The sequence below is a fragment of the Protomyctophum bolini genome (assembly GCF_963924005.1).
Source record: "Protomyctophum bolini genome assembly, chromosome: 12".
In the NCBI taxonomy this organism is placed as follows: Eukaryota; Metazoa; Chordata; class Actinopteri; order Myctophiformes; family Myctophidae; genus Protomyctophum; species Protomyctophum bolini.
Window position 1 is genome coordinate 30,376,777 of NC_137873.1, and position 27,672 is coordinate 30,404,448.

Consider the following 27,672-nt stretch of genomic DNA (forward strand, 5'->3'; position numbering starts at 1 on the left):
GTGATGATGAGTGACGCAATGTAACACCCATCTTTAATAACAACCATTCATTATTTAAGTGAACATCTCTGTATGATTGCATGCACTGCCCAGACCCCCCAAGTGGGGAGTCTGGGGGTCCTCCCACAGAAACCTTTATCATAGTAAGTTCCTGTGTTCTGGTGAATTTTGAGACTCTTATACCAAACCCACTAGACATCCAGGAGAACTGACAATGTAAGAGTCCTGCAGGAGATGTGGAGAGACTCCAGCCTGGACTGCATTAAGTGCATCCACCTTTGCTGCGTATCTCTCCCCATTTACTGTCATTCTACTGTCCTATGAATAAAGTCATAAAAGAAAAAAATTAGTTATAAGCTAAAGCATGTATTTCTCTTTTATAATGCCACCAATTTTTTAAAAAGAGGTTCTTCCTTGTCCTATACTGGGAGTGTGCGTGCAAAGTTTCACACCGATCGGTCCAACAGTGCCGGAGATGAGCTGTTCGCGGCCAGACGGATGGAACAGACGGATGGAGGACTCACAGGAGAAAAAACATAACCCCTCGCCTTCGGCCGTTCCGGCCTCCTGGAAGGGATAAGAAATGTAAATACATTGTAGGAAAGGTTAAAAAAACCCAACAACAACAGGATATTTCCTTGCAGTTGCAACCCAAAAGTTGCAGGGTCTTGAGAAACACTACTGTATCTGTTGTGGCGCTAGCGAAACCGAGTGTTATTGTCATACAAGTCAAACATCTGAGGGGCAGTTTCCTCTGAGATGTCTTCACTTTCAAGGACTCTTGGCTAGTCATCAAATAATTTAGTAACACAACAAGAAAGAATAGCAAATCAAACATTGGCAGCCTGGCTTCATGTAATCTAATGTATAAAAATCACACCTGTGTGAAGTAAGTGGTGCAACTCCGTGTGGGCGTCCCCGGGGGGTGCCTGAAACTTCCAGACCCACAGGAACATGCCCAGGGTACTGGCCCGGTTCCGGTCCACATCCAAAACGGCAGAGAAATGACAGAGTTACCGTGTGGGGGTCCCCGGGGGTTGCCGGGGGGTCCCCGGAACATCTAGCAACAGTGACCCTTGGTTGTGAAAACCAACCAAATGCTATTTTCGTGCTCGGACAGACCCAGCCAGCCACCCACCCACAGACACACAAAGCTCCTTAATGAAGTGGTTGCACCACTTAAAAATTTGGTGACTGACTATACACACAATAGTTTTATTTACAATGGTAAATATTACCACAAGGGAATATCCCGATTCCCGATATAATGAAGTTAAATCAGCATAATATATGAATGTGAATATTAATTAACTACATAAATGGTTATAAAACATTTACCCATTGTTAGCTCTTTCCTGCATCCTATTTCTTCAGTGCCTTCAGGCAACACACAGTCTAGAGGAGATCCTCTGTTGTTAATTAAAAGTGTTAGTTTCTCATATTTGCATGGGAATACTTTACAGTGCAGTCAATTCAGCTTTGTCAATCCAATATGCGCACGTTTGATTTGAAATACATCTTCCACATGTTGGTTGTTTAGTTTCAAATTCAACTATGAAAATATATAATGTGCATAGAAATGTGAAAAGTTATGATTTGTGATATTATTTATTCTTGTTTTTATTTTGTGGAACCTGATCTGAGCTTTGGGCTGGTTCAGGGTTACAGTAGTGCTTAACAGAACCGTAATATCAACATTCACATATGAATTAGCTAGAAAAAGCACTTGATGTTAAGCAATGTATTGTGTAATGATGTTGACACGTTACACAATATTATCAGTTATTGAAGTGATAAGCCTGTGATATGCTATGCTATGAAGCTGTATTTGTTATAATCACTGCTCATATTATTAACCACTTTGGCCCTATTTAAAAAAACAACAACAAATAGCCAATCTACAAGCTCACAATGTGTCACATCGTGGACGTGTTGTGAGCTTGTAGTTCTGTAGTTACTTTAGCAAAAGTAAAAATAATAATAATAGTAGAAACATGATGCCAGGCTGAAAGTGGCTAAGTTGTAAGAAGGAGTCAAAACATAAAATTCTCATAACAAAATATCAGGCCTCACACATCTAGACCCTGCCGTGACCTTGTGGAATAACCAAAGATCAACAACACAGACCGACTCTGATCACAAATGTGTTATGCATGAGTAACACTACCATGCTTGGTTGGATACAAGCTACGCCTTTTGAAAGCGTTGCACCATGCCAAGTTTTCCACATGCCACAGTGAAGTCCACCCCCAGAACTATTATGTAATTTATATAGGCTTGACATGAGGTCAAAACACTGGGCTCATCTTAAAGGACAGGACATGAAAGGGAGCCTCAAGTTTGACGCTTATTGAAGAAAATGATGCCGTCCATTGTGAGAGCTGCGTTTGGCGATCATTATTTGACATACACATGAAGATCGGTTATTAATTGTCAGAGCTGGTCATCGTGCCATTCCACATGGGGACACATGTAAGAATGCTTTGGTTATGCGCTCATGCTTACACACGAACGAACGAACGCACGCACGCACGCACGTACCCACAAATACTCTTTGTCTCTGCCTCTCTCTGCCTCACCCTCTGTCTCTCTCTCTCAGAATAAATTGGAAGACCCTGGACCTTGAGATTAGTGTGCTTTCGACAAAGATAACTTGACAAGATCCCAATGTTTTCAGGTGTGAGAAGAGGCCACATTCCATGCAGGCTTCATTACTTCTCTTCACTCGTCCAGAGAGTTTGAAGTTTGACGTCATGAAGCCTTGCTTTCCTATTTGAAGAGAATAATGTTTTATTCCAAATATGCTTTGAAGAGAATTCCAGAAATTCATCATTCATTCATACCCACAGACAATGACCAGAACTCTAAATAGAAGCTGAAATAAAAGGTAACCAAAGGTATCATATCACATATCTTAGAAATGCAGCATTTCTTTATTATTCTTTTTATTTATTAATTTTTATTTAGAAATTGCATGCGTAGACAATACTACAGTCATGACATGCAGTTCCAAACCACCATTAGAACTAGTGATACTATTTAGTGATACTTTAGTGATACTAAAAAGTGAAGAGTTTTTCTGAATGTAGCCTTCTTATTTTTTATCTTTGATTCTATACCTGTACTAGATGCGCCCAGACCTCTGTTTATGCTATGGTGTCTCATGTCTGTTGTTGTCCTGTATTGTTTGTATGTTTTAAACCACTACTCTTGCTGTAAACCTAATTGCCCTTCTGGGACATTAATAAAGACCTTGAACCTTGAAGAGTGATACTATTACTACAGCATGGAACCTCAGCCCATTTAAAGTTCTTGAATTCTCAATTGAAATGTTCTCATCATAGAGGCCTCATGTGGTGGGAAAAATCCATTGTTAGAATACAGTATAATCTCATGTTCTTAATTTGCCATCCCCTCTCCACACACACACACACACACACACACACACACACACACACACACACACACACACACACTTCCACTTCCACTTCCAACATGTTGACGTATCCAGCAGGGAGCTGGATACGTCAACATGTCATGACTTTATTCCAGTCCATTTGAGAACTTGAAAGAGCTGGAATAGCCAGTGTCACCAAGCATGTCCATTTTGTTCTCAAGATTACACAGTGATCAGCCGCCCAGTGAACTCAGGCCATAAATATTTCTCTGTTCAGGTAACTAAGCAGTAGAGTGATTCTGTTTACATCTTTCAATGCATTAGCAGGGACACATCGCTAAGTGTTCTGTGAGAGCCGGCTTGTACAGCCAATTAATTACCCTACACGAACCCCTGGCATCCTTGTTCTGGGGGCAGAAAAGGCATGGACTTAGTATGGAGCCCTGGGGGACTCTGGTCAACTAAAGTATATAGTGTGGTTTCCGCCAGAAACACATGTGCGGTGGCATTCACAACGCTTTTGGCTCGTAGATTGATACTTCGACAATGGAAGTCGGGGACACCTCCCTCATTCAAACAGTGGGTCAAAGAGGTTCTCTCCATGATTCCCCTAGAGAAACTAAGGTACAACCGTAGTGGTTCTAAAGATAGATACATTATGACTTGGACCCCTTTCATAGAGTTTGTAGAAAGTATAACTTTCACTTAAACCCATATTCCCCTGTACAATCTGATACCTCATACCAAACCTGACATTGTCCGACCTCTGGTTAGAGGCCCTCAGTAAGTAGACAGTTGGATACAGAGCAACTTACTATCTAAACTGAAAGATGGATACAATGTATGTAACCTAGATACCATACCCTGATGGAAAATACAATTTCTTTTATTATTATTATTTTATTTTAATTTTATTTTTTGTTCATTAGCACTTTCAAAACTAGTTTACTAATTACTTTTACTGTCTTGTACTGTCTGTCTTTGTTTTATTTGTCTTGTTCTGACCTTGATTTGGGGGGAGGGGGGGATATTTACATGTCGGATTCAACAAAATGTACACATATGTTTTTTCATTTATTCAACAATAAAAATCAAAATAAAGTGTTAAAAAAAAAAAAGAAACACATGTGCGTAGTGTAAATGACCAACACTCACACTTAACACCGTTGAAGTGCCCTCGAACAAGGCATTGAACCTCCAGCCGCTACAGAGGAGCTGCTCAATGGAAAACAGTATAAGACCATTGGCCAAAGGGTGGTGCAATAGCACTCATTTAAAAGGGCAAACTTTGAACAGGCATAGCTCATGACCGTTTGACCGTCAGCAATAAAACGTTGGCATACACATATGCGTCTCCTCATGCCGAACAACTTTCGTGCATAAGGTGAATGACCAACTCTCACCCTATGTGCCCTCGAGCAAGGCATTGAACTGCTCGAGAGAAGCTGCTCAATGGCCAACAGTAGCCTATAAGGCCGTGGCTGCTGAAAAAGAGCATTCGTGCTCAGCAAACCTCCCATTGGAAAAAAACGAAGGAATAAAAAGAAAATGACTAAGAAGAAAAATATAGCACTGTGTGTATTGTGACGGCCCCCTGGGCCTTAAATTCATGGAGTCTGTCCTGTCTGAGAGGCATGCCTGCTTTAATTATAGAAATAAAAAAGTAGACGCCTTTTCCGGCTCTGGGGCGCGTGTCAAAATTGAAGGCACAATGTTCCCGAGGTTCCTTGTGAAGCGTGCGTAACATAAGTCCTGGAAAAGACACGCTGTGATTGGCCAGTAGTCACTTGAGTGACAGCGAGAGACATGGAGGAGTCGCATGAGTGACGTCACTTGGGCAGCGACGCAGCGTTCCTTCAACAAAATGCCTTCAGCACTTCCGCTTGACTTCCTGCCTTCAATGGAGACACGTCGCTCAAATGAACTGCAGCAGCCAGTGAGCCATCTATTCTTTTTGTTTATTTTTTAATATCTATCTATAACCAATCCTATTGCAGTGCTGGACTGGAGGGCGAAGCCAGAGGCAATCTGCGGAAGGGGAGACAAACTCTTCTCCCTTCTGGCTCCAAAACTGTGGAATGCACTTCCCGTTGCAGTCAGAACTGCAGCATCAATCCCAATCTATAGTCTGAAATCATGGCACATAGCATTTACCCTACCCCCTTAGATAGCACTTTTGTAGACTTAGATAGCATTTGTTACAGACTTATAGCATGTTATGTAGACAGCACTATAATTGTATTGTATCTAGTCATAGCACTTTATAGTACATATGTATAGCATAGTATAGTATATATGTATAGTTTCATTATATAGATATTACACCGTTACGTTCTTAGCTTTGCTTTTTATATATGCGATGTATTCCCATGCTTTTTGTTCTTGCTTAATGTAAATCGCTCTGGATTAAGAGCGTCTGCTAAATGCCTAAATTGTAAATTGAGACACCTGGCCACTGTGGCCAGTATCCTCCCAGAACACTATAAAAGACCTGCTCTGTTAATGTTATGTATCTCCATTCCTCCTCAGGCATCACATCAGAGCACCCTTGTTTTTGGTTGTCCTTTGTTAATTGGGCAGTTTGTTCCCTGCCGGTTTGAGTTGGAACAAAAAAATGCATTCATTAATTCTATTTTTCATTATTTGTTAAATAAAACACTTATTTCTTGGTTTATCTCCGTCTGGTCTCCCCTTTTTGTTATGGCCTTAGAGCCAAGCCACCCACAGAAATGGAGCTTGTTCTAAACATAGATATTAAAAAAAAGAATAGATGCCTCATTGGCCGCTGCAGTTCATTGGAGCGACGTGTCTCCATTGAAGGCAGGAAGTCATCAAGCGGAAGTGCTGCTGAAGGCATTTGCTGAAGGCCTGCTGCGTTGCTGCCCATGTGACGTCACTCATGCGACTCCAATCACAGCACATCTTTTCCGGGACTTCTGTTACACATGACGCTTCCGCTATGCTTCACAAGGAATCCCGGGAAAATTGTGCCTTCACTTTTGACACGCGCCCCAGAGCCGTCTACCTTTTTATGTCTATGGTTCTAGCCCCCTTGGTTGACCCTCGTCATGATTGTGCGTTTCATCTCCAAAGCTACAGGTGGCTCTGTGAGAGCCCTTGTTGTTCCTAAGCAACAGTTTCCTCCTGTTGGAAGCTTAATCGTTTGAGAGAGGGAAGCTGGTGGTGAGGAACACCTCTTTCATCCTCTCTGCAGATTCCTCCAATAGCTGGAACAGTTTAGTCAGGAAATTAAGACACACTACTTTGTACGCCGAGTAATTAAAAAGGTGTCTGCCTGATAAGCTATGCTGGGACAACGAGAAGCCAGGAAGGACAGGCACTATATTGTACATCCCCAAGACAATGCAGACCGAGGGGGGGCTCAAGACGCATATGTGTATGCCATGTGTATTAATTTCTCGCATGTATTTTTTCCCCCTTCATCTTAATCTTATCCTCTACTGTGTTTGTGCTACAACACCTGAAAGGTCTGTCTGTCTGATAAGCAGGGCACCATAATTTTCTTTGACATAAATACATAATGAGTATTGGTCTGTCTGATTGTTTAGGTATCTATCTTTTTCTTTTTTAAGAAAAAAAGAAAAACAAACTATTTTTAAGGATAATTTGTTTTGGTGCATGTAAAACTAAGCACAACATAAAGAGTACTTGAATGGGCTCTTTGTAAAAGGGCTACTAAACACATATATATGTCTGTGTTTAATAAAGGGCTGAAGTCAGACCAACAACGTCATACAAAAAAATACAAAAATAAACAAATGCCCACATTGTTGAAGCACATGAATGACCAAGTTGTAGGACCTGAATGCATGAATGACCATCTTATGAAGTACATGAATGCAACATATAGTGTTGGGGAGAGGCTTGGGCCAGCTTTAGGTCCCATATCAGTTCTATATCAGAGTATGCCTGGGTGCTCTTTAGGCGTGTGCCTGCCCACTCCCAGTGTACCTACCTGCCATGGTTCCAGTTGTTTTGGCTCTGGTGTAGGGGTGTAACGATACATTTGAACCCATTTTGACCTGAGATCAGATTCTAAAAATGTCTTCTACATCCTGACAGTTTTCTGAAAAAAGCTATGTTTCTATGTCAGTCGTTCTTAGATTTTTCAAAAATAGCAGACCTACAAGCTCGTAGCGCAAGATCTGCTATTTTTCGATAGCTAAAGCATAACGTAATGCTAACACCAAAAGGGGTTCCCGCGCCAAAATGGGTTAACAGCGATACGATCACGATACATGGTTGACGATACCATACAGTACATGGACGATATTGGTTCATTATGGCGATACGATAGCATACGATTCAATGATTTGAAATCGATAAAGTAACTACCGGTATTTAGCAAATACATCAAATATTTGTGAAACTTGTGGATAGTGCAGATTATTTAAGGGAAAGATGTATTATTACCGATTATTATCGTTGCAAAACCATATGATACAAAGTCAAACGATACGATATGATATTTACTGTTTACATATTGATATACTTATATACTTAAATATTCTTAAAATCGATATTTTGATAGTTACTATATCGTTACAACCCTACTCTTGCGTGATTGAACTCATGACTTGAGCACTTGTTATAAAGTGAAACAGACTGGCACAAACCCCAGTTTTTAAAAAGAATCGTATAGCTCATTGTCAGCATTGTGTGTACTACTGTAATGTATAAGTCTGTGCAGGCAAATATTAGTCATGAGTCATGACTAAGTTCACGTTTATATGCCTAAACAAACTATTGGTACAATATGAAACTCGCAATAGGGTGCTTCAGAGCTGTGAGAGGTCTGAGTCCTGAATTATAGGCTATTCTCTCCAGTTGTTATTGGCATAACTGCAAACACTGAATTTTTTTAATACGTAATATACATACAGGGGTAACGGATGTAAGTATTGGCAGTTACATATTTCGGGACTTAACTTAATCTATGCACATTTGCGTGGTGTGGTCTTTACAAAATGTATTTACGTTTTGCAGTCAAGACCAGGCTGCAACGAGAGAGAAGAAAGAGAAAGAGAGAGAGAGAGAGAGAGAGAGAGAGAGAGAGAGAGAGAGAGAGAGAGAGAGAGAGAGAGACAGAAAACATCTGTGGATTGCAAGCTTTTCAACTTCGTCAAATACATGGTGTGTGTATAGATAAATGTATGAATGTTGTTGCTCTTGTTGCTAATACTTGTCATGGCAGTGATAAAGGCAAACCGCAACGTACAGAAGCACCGAAAAACAACAAGCACGTACCGTTGTTCAGAGAACACAAGTAGACAGAATGAACACAGTCCTTCTCATTACCAGGCCTTCATGGAGACAGGCTGTCAGGACGTGGCCCACAGGAGCCTCAACAGCTTCAACTCCCCAAGCAAGCACAGGAAAACTGGATGTCTGCTGGTGGTATTGGACAAGAGGAGAAGAGAAAAATAAGTATTTACAAGGAGAGCATTCAAACGGAATTGTTCATTACAGACCGGGTTCCATCTATGAGTCACTTTGCGGTGGTCCAACGGGCTCTGTCTGAGGTTTTGAATCGCTGTCACTGGAGAGAGCGACTCGGTAACTAGATCTAACATACACACAGCACATCAATACATTGACATTCTAACTCATCATTTGCATGACCGATACACTATTACTTATTTATGCCAAGAAAAAAATGATGACGCCCTGCTTCAGATAGATAGATTCGATAGATGGGGAGGAGAGAGATCCCCAGTCCTTTTAATGTTATCAATAGCGGTGCCATTAAGTATTGATCGATTGAAATCTTTATTTATTCTCAAAAAAAGAGCATGGAGGTTCACCCTCATTTGCAGTATGATCTGTAAGGTAATATTACGTGCTACTGCCTGCATCCACATGGATATTGATCTATAGAGATTCTCTCGCTTAGACCAAGGTCAGCGCGTGAGCCACGTACGCATCGATGAGCACAGGAATATGACAATGGAGGTGCTGAAGTTACTGTACGCGGTCTGAACTGAGGTACCAATTAGCATTCAGGGGCTTAATGACTCCCATAAGAGCCATTCTTTTTAGATGCCTCGTTGATTCAGTATTCATCACAGTCGACTGTGGCGAGGAGCGTCATCCGTTCCTTTACGGCGAAGCCTTTAAGCTCATTATCATACAGAATATAATTTCAAGGCTTCTGACTTGAATCTAAGCCGATTAGTTGATACAGTTAGATGGGATGGAACTGCTTAGTATCGACACTCTAAGCACCACCAGATCCTGAGGGTTTTCGCTCGCCCTGCTGTAACCCCAGTTCAACCCGCTGCTATATCCCTCTCTGCCTGGCTGCTCAGACCGAGGAGACTGAGGCGACGGCATGCAGAGTGCCTGGCCAGGCCCGACTCTCACGTTTCAACAGACTGTCTGCCAGGGAGCACCTCGGTCCGTAACCCCTGTTCCTCATTGCTGTCAAAGCCCAGCCTGCTTGGCCAGTCACTGCATGGGTCAGGGAGATCCCCCACCCGCTGTGGGAAATGTCAGCTTCCAGGTGTGGTCAATATATATAGAACTCGACTCGGCCTGGGCCATGGCTCAATGGTCCTTGGCTGGTAATCCAGTCTGGCAGTTTACTGGCCTTTACTGCATGTCTTCCCCCCCATCTCTCTCTCCCCATTTCCTGTCAGCCTACTGTCTGTCCCTCCATAAAAAAATATAAAATAAAGGCAAAAGCCACAACAAAAAAAACATTTCATATATATAGAACTCATATACTGTTGCAATACAAACTCTATGGGATGGACTATGGGTGTATCTGTCTATATTTGTTAGGGGTGTTACGGGTATTTCTCTGGAATATGTACAATTTTAGTTACTGTCCCCACAAATTAAATGAAAAAAAGAAAAATTACAGCTTTGCTCCTCCTGATGTCTTGGACAGTGACCGCTGTTTCTCTCTATATGCAGAACCATTATGCATGCACGTATCCTGCATTGCCCCTGTTGACCAACTCCTGCAAACATAGATTGACATTCAGTCACTGGCCCCAGTTCTAGTGCCACTGAATGTCATACCCAAGTTCCAAAAATAAAAGAGAGTTGGAAGTGGGAATGAGAAATCGAAAAACACCTGCTCATTACTCAAAGAACACAGAGCCATCTAGTGGTAAAACCCAAGGAGTAGGAGTCAAGAGCAAAGGCCAGGGACATTATGGACACTGTATACCAGTGGTTCCCAAACCTTTTCATGTCAAGGACCCCCAAATTGACAATAATTAACCCGCAGACCCCCATTTGAAAGGATATGCCAGGGATTTTTACGGCTCTAGCAGTGATTCTCAACTAATTTCAAGGACCCCCATTTGACATGCATATTAGTCTACAGAATACAGATCCCCATTTAATGGCATTTCTATCTCTGGGACCAACAATTTATTGTATAATCAATGTTAATTTAACTGTGAGAGTGTACAAACGGGTCCATTTGGTTCCATTTTGTACACTCTCACAGGTACAGACCCATAAGGGTCCATTTGGTTCCAAACTATCATTTAACTGGGGACCCCCTGGAACTCCCTCAAGGACCCTTGGGGGTCCCCGGACCCCACTTTGGGAACCACTACTGTAATTTGATATTGGTTAGAAATTATATGTATTATGTAATGTATATATAGTTAAGAAGAATGCCTTTCAGTTAGGATTCACAAACAATGCACAATAACAGTTTTGCATTAATTTAAATTATATTAATTTCAAAATACTGTACCTACGTAATAGGCTCTGTGCAGCTATAGCTGTAGTCCCAAGTTTCTAGAGGGTAGCAACCGTGGCATACCCGTTCCCTGTTCCAGTTCAGTTTCCCATAGTTTCATTTGATTTATTGTCTTGAATGTCAAAACAATTAATTGTCTTGGAATGGCACCTGGCACACATGAAACACATGACACCTTCTTTCCTGTCTACTGACAGGCCAATGAAACGAAGCTATGGGACACTGAACTGGAACAGGAAATGAGTGCTGCAAACGAAGTGTACTCATAAATTAGTTTGTTCCTACTAGACTGCAGCAACATGCATGCTGACAACGGCCCTCTTTTAGCTGCTGCAGTTGCTTTTAGGCGCCTTCGGATGGAGCCAGTGTGCTTTGAAACACAGACAGCATCACATGCATGTCTCTTCCAGATCTCCCACACTGATCCATTCTGTTGGCCCAGGCCTCTGTTGTTATTATATTGTTTAAACCTGACCTCCCTACGCTAGCTGTCTGTTTGGATAATAATTATTTAAAATTTTGTAAGGGAAAAATAATAATACAATCTCAGTGGTGGTAATTATGCTGTGTCCCACAAAGTGAACCACATAGGGGTTGTAATTGTTCCCGGCCGCACACGCACACACATTCATATTTTTTCATCCGCTTCAGCGGCTGACTTGAAACAACGTAATTGGTAGCATACAATGGCTTTCTCAGAAAGGTACGGAGGAGAAATGTCCCCGTGGTGGTGACATGTGATTGATACAGAAATGACCCCCACGCTTCAGAAACTAAAAAGCATGAAAGCTTAGAATAGAATTACAAGCGAGTTTTCTACACTGAGGAGGCTTTCAAATGATAGACCACACAATACACAGAAAACCTCCTCTGTGTCAATTAAACTCTCAGTGGACAAATGGGACCAAATGGGACCAAATGGACCCTCATTATGGACGTGTAACTCAGAGTGTACAAATAGAACCAAATTGACCCTTACATATGGTTCCATGATATGTACACTGTTGGGAGTTGAATTAACGCTCAGAATTGTACAGTGTAGCCAGAGCATGCTCACTGTAACAAACTAACAATGGACCCTTCTGTACTGCAGAGCGTTGGATTCACCCTCTCCCTCCATGTGTGTGTGTGTGTGTGTGTGTGTGTGTGTGTGTGTGTGTGTGTGTGTGTGCGTGTTTGTGTGCATGTGTGCGCTTCAGCGTGCATGCACACACACACACACACACACACACACACACACACACACACACACACATGCAGGGGTTTATTGATCTGTTTGCAAGACGGAAAGTAGACTTTCAATCCCAGCTAGATGCATGGTGTGGGTGGGTGCAGGCACATCATGCCACCTGTGCCCCCTGTTTTTTCCAGCAGAGGTTACGCACACACACACACACACACACACACACACACACACACACACAGTGTGTCCTTGTAATGTACAGTACAGAAGAATAGAATAATATAGTTTTCACGAGTTAAGCTTATAGGAAAGGATTAGGATATATAGAGGGTGTGCATGCGACATCATCATCATAGCCAGAAGTTATGCGACTGAGTGACTAAAAACTACTCTCTGGCCTTGACAGCCCATACATCCAAAAAGGAAAGTCCTATCTGATTGCATTAAACGACGTTAAACTCCCTTTCACACTCATTTTGCCACTCGATTTGCCACTCACTTTATGAATGTGCATACCCAGTGTAAATGTGACCGCAGGTCACATTTACTATGAACAGGGCCGAAAATTAAGGCCCGGCCCTACCTGGGTCCTCATCAAACCCTGTACACTCAAGACACTGCCCCCGCTGCCACCCTTAGATCTCCATATATGGAGCTGACCTGTTCTGACATTCCATATGTTGATCTGACCTCATCAAACCCTGGTACACTCAAGACACGCTCCATATATGGCCAGTACAGAATTCGTTCGATATGTTGATCTGACCCCCCCATGCCAAAGCGCCAGCGCTCGCCCAGCAGTCTGCCGTCACCCAGGCGGATGCGTGCACGCGACCTCGCCCTCAGGCGTCTTACTGGTTATTATACACTTGTGTGTTCGTGTGTGTGTGTGTGTGTGTGTGTGTGTGTGTGTGTGTGTGTGTGTGTGTGTGTGCACAAAGTGAGACAGTTGTTGTTTTTCCTTCTTGTTGTGTTTTTAGGAGAGGACGTACAGTAGCCGAGGTGTTTGGAAGAAAGAACGGGGAGGCTGGAATGACTCCCTGGTGAGAGTGGCTGTGACAGCCCCTCACCCAGGAGACCATTTGTACAGAGCACACGGCACGGGCCGGCAGGGCTACCTGCTGTCACACAGATCTGTGACTAAAGAACTCTATTAACGCAGCCAGGACCCCAGGGGGCAAGCATGTGCACGTGCACACACACACACACACACACACACACACACACACAAGCGTGTCTGTAGTGTGTACACATACAGACACAAGTATACGCATGTACATATACACAGACACCCACACACACACTCACGTATACTATACATACTGCACACACAACACACACACACACACACACACGTCTGTGCACACATACACACAAGTATACGCATGTACACGCACACACACACGCACACACTGTACAGTATGTACAGTATGTATACTATAGTGCAATAAGCCACACAAGCACACATAAAGAGAGGTGAAGAGGGAGGACACGGACGTAAGTATAGTGATTATGTCGAGTAAACCGCATGGCACTGTAAAGGGGGTGAGGAGACTGACAGTATCATTGTTGTATAATCCACTTAATATTGCCATTCAGTGCTTTTTTGTCTGCGTGATGATGATCTTCCATATCAGAAACTATATAACGGAGCGCATTGCCACGTTGCACGTGATTTACAGCAACACCGAGGGTGTGAACGTTGACAGTGAAATCTCCTTGTTAATTCACAGCTGTGTGAAGAGGCACGTAGTCGTGTTTCACTCGGTCCACATTCAACTCCAGCATGTGACAATTATCAAGATGGATCTGTGCTATGCCAGGCGTGCCGTGCTGAATGCAAAGCATATTTGAACAGATAAGTGGGGCTCTGTGCTGGAATAAAAATGAAATATATTTCACATAAGCGTGTCTATCAATGTGGAGATGAAACGTGCTGTACATTGTATAGGCTTGCCTGGGCCCTTTATCTGGTTATTTTATGCTCACGGGGCAATTTTTCCGTTTTCTCTTTTATTGTCTAAAATAATTACCTGTCAAGCACTGTTTATACATAATATAGGTTACTTAATGTGCAGAGATACCCTTCCGGGAAGGAATAGCCAACAGAATTGTCCACACTGTCACTCTGTTGCGGTCAGAAAAGTAATCATATTTGACAGTGCCGCATCCTGTGGAAACCAAGTACAAGTTGGCCTGTCAGGGTCCTTTTGCTAGGTTCTTGTCCTTGAAGCCTTTTGTCATTTCCCCAACACCTCACTCACTTCCTCCCCTAGAGAAGGATGCCGATGTTTGGTTCCTCAAATGGGCGCTGGAATAATACCCGTGAAATCAGGAATGATCGTTGCTGTCTCTCAAACCGCTGCCTCCCCATTAGCTCTGCTCTCACGTGGTACTGTTGAGTTGATCCAAGGAGAGAAATGCATTGGAACAGGTGGAGCTGTGGACCATATCCCATTAGTGGGACTGCCAAAGGCCAGTCCCTGAAGGAGTAAGCCCTTCTCTTCATGCACCTATAGCCACAAGCTACTGTACATGCATATAGACTCCAATTTATGGGCAGAAACTCCCTTGGTGGCAAAAAAAATAGAGAGGGAACAGTAACTATGTGTAGATCACAGCCTCTATCGATTTGACTAAAAACGGCAAAATACATTACATACAATACACAAGAATTCTGCTGCGAGGAAAGTTGTTTCGCCGCGATAATATTCAAGAACAGTCATTTGCAATGAAAGTCAGTGGTTTCTGTGGGCTGCTTGATGTGTATTCGGGTGGGATAGGGGGTGGGGGTAAGCGAAGGGCGGGCATGGCTGTGACTTTGGCTCTGCTGTTAGCCCCTGGCTCCATGACTCTCCCCGCACGGCAGCACATTACCATCGCATTGGGGACTGGTAACTCTCGCTCTCTTCTAAACATAGCACAAAGCATAATGTCACAACAAATGAGCGGGCCATGATGTGACAAATGATAAAGCGGTTTCCCTATTTCAGTTTTGCGTGACTGACTGGTACAGTATTTTCTTCACGCAACATGACAAACAGCTCTTTTAACCTGACTTTGAACCCCAGCATGCCTGTTCTGGTTATGACGTAAATAATGAACATTCACACAACTATAAATGTGTTGTAGAAATGTCTGCGGGCGTGCATGCACGTCTGTAGTTCACATATTATCTCGAGACCCGTCTGACCGATTGCCTTCGACCTCAGCACGCATGTTGACGTGGACCTGAGTGAGTATGGTGCCCGACACCGACTGGGTCAGATATGCGCTTGTCCAGAACTGGCCCTATATAAAAAATATATGGAGATCTGGTTGTCCAGAAACACCGATACGCCCATAATACAAGTATGTGCATTGCCCATTATGGGACAGATCTACTTCAAAGTCGCCAGGCGTGTTGAAGGAGCGACACGCCAAAAATGGTAAATTCCCCATACTGTATATAGGATATATGGAGTAGCTACAGTACATATATACATCGCCAGCTGCGATAAAAATCTCGAGATATCAGGGGATTCAGTGGGATTCAAAGAACTAAAATGGTTACAAAGTCACAAACTTTAAAGTTACAAAATTAAAAGTCAAATGTTTTGGCACACATAAGATCATGGTGCTGGGAGGGAGAGTGAATGAACACTCTGAATATTGTTCAAATTAGCTTTATCCTGTCAGTCAGAACACAAGAATTGGGTCTTATCACCTTATCACTCAAAGATTATCCAGAAGGCTGCTGCCATAATTCTCATGTAATTATCAGTGACATTTTTCTTACAGACGTTCTATCGGCCTCAGAATTGGGCAAGTTACTCAGGGTCACATGCTGGATATTGTTCTTTAATGTGTTGGATTGAGTGGCGCTCGCTCACCAATCTCCTCCTCTCTTGTCCGCAACGCAGTGTCTAGAGCTTAAAGTCAATCTTCCTGGAGGTAATTCAACAACTTGTCGAGATGAGAGAAGGTGAGATAGAGAGAGAGATAGAGAGAGAGAGAGAGAGAGAGAGACACAGAGGAAAGTGATGGAGAAAGGGAAGGAGTTCTTGGAAGCAGAGAGGTATTGGATATAAAGGCAAACAGACACACGTTGCTATGGCACCATGGCGAGTGCCGACAGCCTGATCTCAGCCTCAAAGCAGTATTAAAGCGAATCTCTGCTTTGAGCACATTCATTACTGTGTCCTACAGATGGATTCTGATGCTATTTGTTTGGGTTGGCATGGGAAGCATTCGCCCATGCTGGGTTAGGAAGCTTGATTGGGATACAAGGCCACATACAATTATTCTTTCTGGAGAGTTTAAAAAGATATGTCAAGGGAACAAGCCTCTATTATGGCGTATTTAAATGCTAAAAAACTTAGCATCTAAACTTAATTTAGTAGGTGACCTTCTTTTCCCTTCTCTTCCTATATTATGTCCCTTTGGGACGATGCTCCATCTCACCTTCTTGCTTTCATACCTGTCTGGCCTAATTGTTGTGCCTGGCACATAATATGATCTCATGCCATGTTGAGGAAAATCGCTTGATTCTTTCCACAAGTGTTATGTCCTTGGGCAACAATCAAAAAGGGCTTATGAACCATGAATGGTGGCGATTCATTCCATAATGACTCTAATACAATAGATACTGTGTATGTCAGTGGCAAAATATGTACATTTCCTACATTTTTCTTTTCCCGTAGGTTTCAAGACTTCCTCTGTGTGTGCGTGCGCGCACACACACACACACACACACACACACACACACACACACACACACACACACACACACACACACACACACACACACTATAGCGCAAAATCAATGTTTGCATCGTCTCCGGCGCTTGTTGTCGTTTCTAATACGCAGCATATTGAACAATGGCAACATCTTTGCTCTGTATTATAGTCACGATTCACTGCAATATAGTTTGGTCGTGAATTCAATAAGAACAATTGTGATTTAAATGTTTAATAACACCGCCGTATGAATTTGGATGGTTAAACAGGGGAATGGGAGAGGGTGGATTGTTACGGTCTGGAGCTGCAGATGTCTAATGTCTTACTTATGCCGCACGGCTCACACCCACATGGATCATCTTGAAGAGGCATGAGCTAACTGAAACCTAAATGTTTTATGACACACGACTCCCCGTTGGCCCGGCACAGCTCAGAACCAGAACGGGCCAAGCTGCGGCTTGAATAACCCGTTTAGGCCTGGCGTCTAAATAAAAAAAACGTTCGCCCTGAAAGAATATATATACCTATTCAAAGAGTTGTGCCGCATTTTTACGATTTTTCAAAAATAGCAGACCTACAAGTTCATAGCGTGCCACTCGGTGGCTCGCTATGAGCTTGTAGATCTGCTATTTTTCAATAGCTAGAGTATAACAGAATGCTTGAAACACCAAAAAGGGTTCCCGCCCAAAATGGGATAACAATGGATAATGGTGGATTTATCACTATACTCCATTAAAAAAAAAACAGCACATCTCAAGAGCTCTTACTCAACCTGCTGGAGAGCACAACTTGAGTACAGTATGATGATGATGACGCTGTTCACTGACCTTTTGGAACACAAGATAATCTATTGATAATGAGTGCATGAGTACTGATGAGATACATACTTAATTACACGTTGAATCAGTCTATTCTGGAACAGCGTCGCAGTTGGAATTCACTCACACGGTACATATAACACTACAGTGCTGTATTGTTAGTAGATACTTAGAGTAGAGTGCCTCACAGTACAAACTATGTTATTATGGACCTTATACTGTGTGAACACCAGGGCCATAGTAAGGTGGGGGGATAAAAATCACCTTTTAAGTGCTTTGTTGACTGCAAGTCTGAAAGTGGAAACATTTTTAGTACAGCTGTTGACCATTATATTATGTCAGTGAAAATTAATGATAACAAACAGAATGGCAATGCGAGTGCACCCTCACTTCCCTGCCCCATAAGAAAATACCACGTAATCCATTACAGATGCAAAGATTTGGGACACTATATAGTCATCCATATTATTTACACTATATTGTTTTGTACAAGTTTACTGTAAATGGTCTCCTCTCAATAATACGAAGCTGGAGTCTGTGCTGCTCATGTTTTGCCTTTAAAGCCATAGAGGGAAACTTGACCGAACACGACTCGCTCAATGCACTGTATAACAAAATGAAGTAAAAACTTCTAAAGACTGAGACTTAGGGAAACATTTTTCCTTTTATTGTATCATGCTCATAAAGTGCTTTGTGCTCAAAGTGCAATTAAAATTTAAAAAGCAAACGTTTCGGTCCTAAGACCTTCGTCAGTGCTATACGATTTTCACAGACAAAGAACTTGCTCTTAAAGAGCTCAAACAATAATTGCCTTTAAAGCCAGCCATCACATCCACACACATTTCACAATGCATTAGAATGACTTAAATGTCATCAACATGAATTTTGCACAAAGAGAGATTTGTTCATCTCTCTTGAGGTTGGGGTGGTGATGCTTTCTCTCCAGTTTAAAATATGTATGAACATTAAAAGAGCTGGAACGCAATTTGCTATTTTAACGTTCGTGCGGATACAACTCTGTACATGGCTGCCTATCTAGTACGTTGTCACACACAGCATGTGATTAGTGAGAGAGATGCAAAAATCCATATCAATATTGCAGGAAGCTACATCCATTAAGGCCATCTGCAAGACTGTATGAGTGGAAACGGAATATCTTGTGACTGTTTCAGGCCCTGCAGAGCTCCGACTTTACAATTCATCTGAATAATCCTGATGCAGTATAGCCTATTGTAAAATACTGTATTCTATGTTCGTTGTGAGATGAGAATATATATGCAAGGGCGTCAATGCCCGTAAAAATAAAAGCTATAGATTTCTTTCTCCAACTTACTGTACCATGTCTGACTTCAGGGAAGGTTTTCCATTCTGACACTGCTTCTATCTTCTCCATGTCATTGTGTCTGCTCTGTTCCTCCCTACAACACTGAAATATGTCTTTTAAGACACAGTGACTGAGATGGTGATGTCAAACAATCCTTCTACGACGCGATAGTGATAGAAGTTAAATCAAACCTGTCTTCTTGACTGTGCTCAGAACTCCCCCATGTTCTGTAACTGACCTCTCGTTTCATAGAATCAGGGTTTGATTTTTTTTTGTCAATATACCCGTCCATGTGACCTGTACACAAGAAATGTTGAAGTGTTGTCCTTGTAAATTCGGGTCGGTATGTTGAGTATGCTTTTAGAACAGGACCATGGAAGATAAAAGTCCACAGACTCTCCCTAGACTACTGCTCCCTGTTATAAACTCTACATACTCAGCATACAACCCATTCAGACCAGGAAAGCGTCTGTGTCATTTTACATTTGAGCTAAAAAGCATTATCTTTATACTTTGGCGCACCTGCACGTTACCATTAAAAGGAAACAATCTTGCAGTTCCCTGCAAAGGGAGCAAAAATAATAATAAAACAATTCTGAACATTTACAATATTATAAAATATCACATTGCCTCTGCTGCTCAATACTCAACTCATTTCGGCATTTTGCACTTCGGGGATTTTTCTTACTACCATTACTTACAATAATGTCCTCTAAGCCGCCGTGAAATACTGCTGCAGCACAACAGAGACTACCCATATCAAGAAAGAAAGAAAAATAAAAAAGAAAGAAAGAAAGAAGCCTCCATGACCATGGCACAGTGTATGTGTTGTGGAAGTTGATAATTTTGAAACAAACAGAATCCATTGGCAACAATCTTTTCAGTAACACTTCTCTTGTTTATAATGTATTATAAACAGCCCTAAACCTGCAGAGTATGTCAGTTTCCATGAATCTACTATTACTGATGTGCAAGTTGTCAGAAAGTGTATTCCTCCCCCGTGAAGGCCCTGGCCCCAGTGCATCAAGATGTAAGATAAACACTGTCACTGTGTGTCTATTGAGGAAGACAGCTTTTGTGCAGTGTTATTTTATCATGCCTCTATCAAGATGCCAGGTTGGGTAAAAGTAACAACATAATTTCCACCCTCAAGCTGTAATTTGTTCATAGCTTTTCATTAAAAAACCTACTCTTGGTGATTTTACCCTGAAATGGTGCAATGTACTGTTGGACAAACCACCATTTAAAAACATACCAGAATAAAATACATCTGTCTATACCATTACCTGATATCACATCACATCAGGGAGTTGTAAGTAAAGAGTGTTAAGTTAACTTTGAACGAGTCACTATAGTATGTGTACACTTGTTTCTTCCAGTGTAAGGTAGCGTGAGGGGTAAGTGCTGTACACAAACAGCCCGACTTGAAAATCCATGTCTTAAGTGGTGAGTGGCAAGACAAATTGTTCTGTAGTCTGTACCTCCCAAGTGGACGGGGCCAACACTTTGAACAAGTGCCAACAACACATGACCACTGAAACACAATGTCATAGAAGTTTATTCACTGGACCAATCTGTGATTAAAGGGTCAACACACACACACACACACACACACACACACACACACACACACACACACACACACACACACTGTGAGGCTGAGCTTTCTACTTAAATAGCTGTTTGCTCATAGAGTATAACAACGCCTCCTCAAAGCCTACTTTCTAACCTTATCAACAAAAGCCAACATACCGTACACAAAATTCATTCTTTATAAATTATAATATAGAACAGCCTGTCAGCCTGTTAAATAACCTGTTGCATAAGTGACATCCAACGTGTTTGTCTAAGTGGTGTTGTTTGATCATAAATAGGAATGGAATAAGAGAGTGACTTTGTGTAGTATTTTTAGTATTGCTACGTAGTAATCTTTGATTCTGTCGAGACTGGGAACTGTACATAATACAGTATATAAAAGTCTAGTTATTAGACAGTCTCTTACATGTGAGTTTTAAAGGTCACCTTTGGGCTGTTTTGCTGTTTACAGATCAGGAAGCTCTGCAGCATTCGTCAAAACAACTTCAAGCGCTGAAATCTGGACAGAATGGAGAAAAACAAGGTACCAAAAAAAAGCGTGTCTTCATGTCTATGGCTATCATGTTTAAGATTCTAAGTGAGAAAAGAAAGTTTTAAAATCCTGTCAGAGAAAAGGGCAAAATAGCACATTATTTATGTCCCTGTCAAATATCAGCCAATCAACATACAGGCCAGATTGCTAGAGTTTGCTGTCAAAGGTTCAGAGCATTGCTGGGACGTGACCGCATTTTATATAAGCATCTTCCCCCCCTTCTTATTCCACAAGAATACAGACCGACGCAGACATTTCAAAACATACAATCCAGAGATAAGACCTTGCTCGCATGTGCTCGCTCACACGCGTTCACACACACAGCGGAAGCACCACGTTCACATGGCCTTCGCATGACAGCATATAAATTCAATGCCTCTGGCAAACTCATTTTAGGCGACTTAACATCTGTTTGCGGGGTTGATTTTGATTAACCTGGTGGTAACCTCATGCCGTTAAACGTGAGCGCTAACCCTGAAAGCGTACTCAGAATGGACGCCGTTGGGAAAAGACCAACTCCTTTATGGGTGGCTGCATGGTGGCTCCGTCAGTTCAACTCCTTTATGGGTGGCTGCGTGGTGGCTCAGTCAGTTCAGTCAGTTCATGACACGTGGCCCCAGTTCCAATCACTCTCCTTGGCACGTCTCCCTTCTCTCTGACCTCAGTTTCCTGTCTCTCAACACGCTAACTCTACTCTACGTGATAAGGCACAGATTGAAAAAGAAAGCAAAGAAAAAAGTTGAATTACTTCCGATAGCTAACGTATAAAACGAGACTTTTTTTTAAGGCCTATTCATAGTCCAGTTATTGGTGAAGAGGTCACGTGGTCACCGCTCACACAACACATCTCTCAATTTTTACTAACCACCGTTGCCGTGGTCACCTCTTCACCGAGAACTGGACTATTACGAATAGGCCTTTAGAGGGGTGGCTGTGCTTCCGGGTGGCGTCTCGTCCCCGGCCGCGCAGCAGAGTTGAACTGACGTAGCCAGTGATCCTCTGCTGCTGAACGCTGGCATCGGAACAAACAGACGGAGGAAATAAGCCGTGGCATGAGATCAACAAACAGCTGTCAGCCTTCTCCGTGTTACATGACGGGCTTATAGCCACGGCGAGGACAACCAAGCATAGACAGGAAGGGGGACGCATGTGGACACGCTTGGTTTAGGTGACAAACTGCACAGCCTTGGGAAAAAAGATGTGGGATGATGGTGGACACGCGCTTTGACACGCAGTAACGGGGGGGGCATGTTTTACACAGTGTTTTACACATAGTGACGTGTCGTGGACATGTTGCATTAAGTGATTTTCGCATGGCACGGGAATGTATTTATTTACCTGCGCCACAGCAGAGTAATCAGTTTTAATAATTAAATGGTGTCGTTCGTCATGTAATGACCGTCTATCTTTCATGATCACATGCACAGCAGGTGGAGGTCATTGTTATGCGTGTTTGGATGTGCTCGTCTGGAATTGTGTGACAGGTGCTCTGCCCTCATGACGGAATGAAACAGAATTACTAGTCTTCAGTTATTACAAAGAACATTATGCAATTGTCACAAGCCGATAATAAATTGTGACTGTGCATGCTGTGTGGACTGTACACACACACACACACACACACACACACACACAGTACACACACACACACACACACACACACACAGTACACACACACACACACACGCGAGGACAGAGTGTGTCAAAATGGAGGGTGCATTCCTACACTTTCAGAGTTAAATTAAAGCCTGTGTGTTGGCATGCCATGCTGCTGGTCGTTTTTGCTCCATCATAGAGACAGCCGAGGAGTCTCTGGTTGACATCTTCCTGCCGGTATAGCCCCATACACACACACACACACACACCCACACACACACACACACTTCCAGGCAGCGAGGAGGGGGAAAGGAAAGGCAGGGCACTGATTATTTTCCCCCTTCCTATCTCTTTTGGGAATTACGCTGTGTATTCTCGCACTCCATCACTACCATAGATCTTCTTGGATTTGACAGCTCCAGTCAATTGCCCTTGACTAATGGCTTGTTTCTCAGATTGAAATGCAGAACAATGTGCAGCCTTGGGTCGTGAGAAACAGTCGTAGCTTGGAAAGAGAATAATGAAATACGAATATATATATATACTGTACAGGCACGCACACACACACACAGACTGTACAGTACACACACACACACACAGACTGTACAGTGTACACACACACACACACACACACACACACACACACACACACACACACACACACAGTATATACCCTTAATGGCATTGCCACTCACAACCTTCAGGGATCAGGGAGGAATACCTTTTTCATCAAAACTGTCCATCCACAAGAAACACTTTACTGTATGTTTCGCCAGCATTGCAAAAGCAAAAGGTGGCTATAGTATACAAACCCACTGGTGAGTACTTTTTTTGGCCATACATTAAGAATACGTTTAAGTGTTTTGTTAAAATAATAAATAAATTAATATTTAAATTAATAAAATAAAAACTACAAACTACATTTTTTGCTGTTGCCACTGTGAGGTGTGATTACAGAAAAGGCTGGGAACTTTCTCATACAAAGCTTTGGAGGGGAGGAAAATTGCACAAGAGCAGGTTGGCTGTTTGGGAAAGATTGCAGAATTGCTGTGCGCATGAAAATGGAAATGTCAAATGTACATGGAATCATTGTGGAACTGAGATATGTCAAAATGTCCCAGGAGATGAGATGTATTGCCTTCTGATCTGCCTGCTGATCAAAATCCACATAAAATAAGGCATTCGCAGTACTGCTGTAACTTATTCTGTACAGTAAGGACATTCTTATCATATACATATACTGTTATTGCTTTCTAATATAAATATTTATTTTTATTTTATCTATGACAGACATGTGCTTTTCTTCAGTGACGATATGACTCAATGCCCAATGGAGGCTTATCGTTTGTGTATATCAGAGGTTCTCAATCTATGGGTTGGGACCCCAAGTGAGGTCGCACTCGCAGGAAGGTTGAAGGTGGGGTCGCACATTGACAACTGAAAAAGAAACAAGTACGTATACTTTGCATTATGTCTGTCTTTTTGGTTTTGTTTTTTTTAGCATAGTTGAGAACTATTTTTCTTTATGCTTTTATTACCCATTCTGGACGGGAACCCATTTGTGTTTTAACTAAGCATTATTTAGCTACGAGCTTGTAGGTCTGCTATTTTTTTTTAAATCGTGAAAATGTGGCACAAATCTTTGAATATATATTCTTTCAGAAGACGTTTTATTTATCTCGACGTCAGGCCCAAATGGGTTAAGGTTCTGGCATCAGATCTACAGTATAGGCTATACAGTATGTCAGGTCGGTGTAGGACTCACAAGCAGGAACTCAATGACTATAAAACCAAACCCAGGAGACAGCAGTGATGCCTGCTGACAGATTTCACTTGGACCGCAGTACACAGCTTATGACCCGGCACTGAGCAAAGACAAAACACAGTCTTTATATAGTCTCAGGGGCTTGTCAGCCAGGCAGGCGCATGCTGGTCCTCCAGCATGGGACGGAACCCATGCAGGGCAATCAGACTGTTGGCCTCAGGGAGAGGAGATTGGCTGAGGGGAAATAGGAGCAGGGCAAGGGAGGGTCACTTTAAGCCTCCCATACGCACCACCAGAGTTTTGACAAGATTTTTTTAAAGACTTAATTAGGCTAGAAAAACGTTATCTTTCCAAAATCTTATCAAAACTCTTGTAGCGTATGAGAGGCTTTAGTGGTAAACAGTCATATCAGGGACACAACTGATGTAACTTTTAAACTGTAGTGTACGTTGATATATGAAACAATATCAGTGCTATCTAATGAAGTACTTTTTCTAATAAAAGAATATTTGTTTTACATGTGCTTTATTTCAACTTTGAAATGGCACTATAAATCAAGTGTGTGATCGTCGATCCCTTCCATAAAATGGGGTCCGGTCATAAAAAATAGCTTGAGATCCACAGATCTATATAGAGTCACAGGACATTAACGGAGCCTCACTCAAGATAAAATGGCCATTTAAAGTAACTACATGAAGTACTCACAATATTTACTACAAAAAAAGAAAAGATAACGAACACCAATTACAGCTCTCACTGATCAGCTTGCAACCAAGTGTGAAGTGGATGGAGTAAAAGGATCAGCGTCTCTAAATGTGAGGCCATTGGTTGTCAGCGGCAAAGCGGTGGATCGCCCACAACGAGTCCTTACTCCGAGTGAAGGAGTTCAATATCTGGTCTGGTTGGTGAGTGAGGGGGAGGAGGACGGAGCGGGCAATCAGCCGGAGAATCGGAGCGGTGGGAGCGGCACTGAGTCAGCTCTATTGGATCATTGGGACGAAAAGAGAGCAGAGAGTCAGAGAGGCAAAGCTCTCAATCTACCGGTCAATCTTCATTCCTGCTCTCACCTTCACTGGTCGTGAAATGTGGGTCATGACCGTGAGAACAAGATCGCGAAAAACAAGTGGCTCGAGATGGGTTTTCTCAGGAGGGTGCCGGCGTCTCCTTCAGGGATATAGGGTGAAAAGCTCAGTCATCCGTGAGATGCACCGAGGAGAGCCCCTTCGCGTCGAATGGAGCCAATTGACGCTTCGGTCATCTAGCAAGGATGTCCTTCTGGGCGGCTCCCCAGGGAGGCGTTTCAGCCACACCCAGCTGGGAAGAGACCACACGGCAGGCTCAGAGCTGGCCGGTGTGGCCACTGGCCAGGGAAAGGGACGTCTGGGATGCTCTGCTTAAATGGACAATGGTGCATTTTGCACTACTGTACTCAGCAAGTACTGTATACAGTAAAAATAATACACGTAAAAAAAAAGAAATCGGAAAATAAAAGGCGCTTTACATAGATTGTGCATTACATTCACCCATTCACTCACACATTCATACACCCATGGCGGCGGAAACCATGCAAGGCACCAACCAGTAATATCAATATCAGTCTTGCTCAAGGACACTTCGACACTAACTCTGGGGGAGCCCGGGTTCGAACTGGCAACCATCCAGCCACTCCACCCCTGAGCTACCTACCACCGCCCATCTGGATAAGTGGAAGACGACGTAATGGATGGATGGAAGTACAGCCTGATTTACTATACCCTGATTACTTCATTGTACGTATGATGGAGTATACTATACTCCATCATAGCATGCAGAAACTACCCGATCACAGACTCACGTCACATGACACATTGTGGGAGAGTTTCGGCTTGTGACTGTCATCGGAGAGTATAAATAAATCATATTAAGTGAGCTGGTAATCCACAGCCTTGATATGGATATGATATACCTACATGAACTGTACTTTGCAATCATATTTACCATAATAGGCTACACAGTATATTTGTGTGTGTAATAAGCTACACACCTGACCAGCACACATGCATGGTGCGCACGCACACGCACACAACTTTTTTGTTTTTTTTTTACATTTTTTACATACATTTATTTTTTATGAAAGAGATAAAAAATGCCTACCATGCGTTACGCTGCAGGATAGTTAGGGTAACAGAGTCTGTGACTGTGACATCATATTATTGTCAAAACCAACTGCCTCGTCTAACCACATTAACGGCAGTATAATGAGGGCCCTCCCCGCTTAACACCATAACTGCACTAATTACTCTCACAGTGCTCGCTGTGCGAATATGATCTGATCTCCAGCAGAAACACACAGAAGCTTATAGGACTCGCATCCAATCTTTAAAGAACTCAGCCTCTTCAGGGGAATAAAGAGAGACTTAATGAGCTCAACAGCCTTTGAGTTGCCTGGAGACGGTGACGAGGTTATAAAGCATTAACCCATTTAGACCCGAGGACGATTCTACAGAATGCCTTCTAAATCCTGACACTTTTCTGAAACAAACTCCGTTTCCAGCTAGGTCAGTGGTTGTCAAACATTTTCATGTCAAGGACCCCCCAAAAAATATATGTAATTGGTCGCCGATCCCCATCTGGAAATATGTTGTTCGCTCAAAACTAGCAGATCTACAAGCTCGTACGAGCGGCACCGGTTCCCGTCCGGAATGGATTAAGGAGGGGAAATCAACCCCCCCCCCCCCACTCCCCCTCCACACACGAGTGGTGCAAAAAAATAAAGAGACTGGAGGAATTGTGAGTAACCCCCTGGTATAAGCTGTCTGATGTGGAAGACTGCTGAGAGACACTGCATGGAGAAGAAGGGGAGGATTCCAGTTCAATATAGGCAGCATCATCTTCAATCCCTGACCCGCTGACATTTTGGATGAAGGACCAGCCTTTTTGACATTTGGGGTCCTCTTACTTTGATATTTCATTCCTCAAAAACCTTAAATGAAAATAAATATAATAGGAATCCGTTATT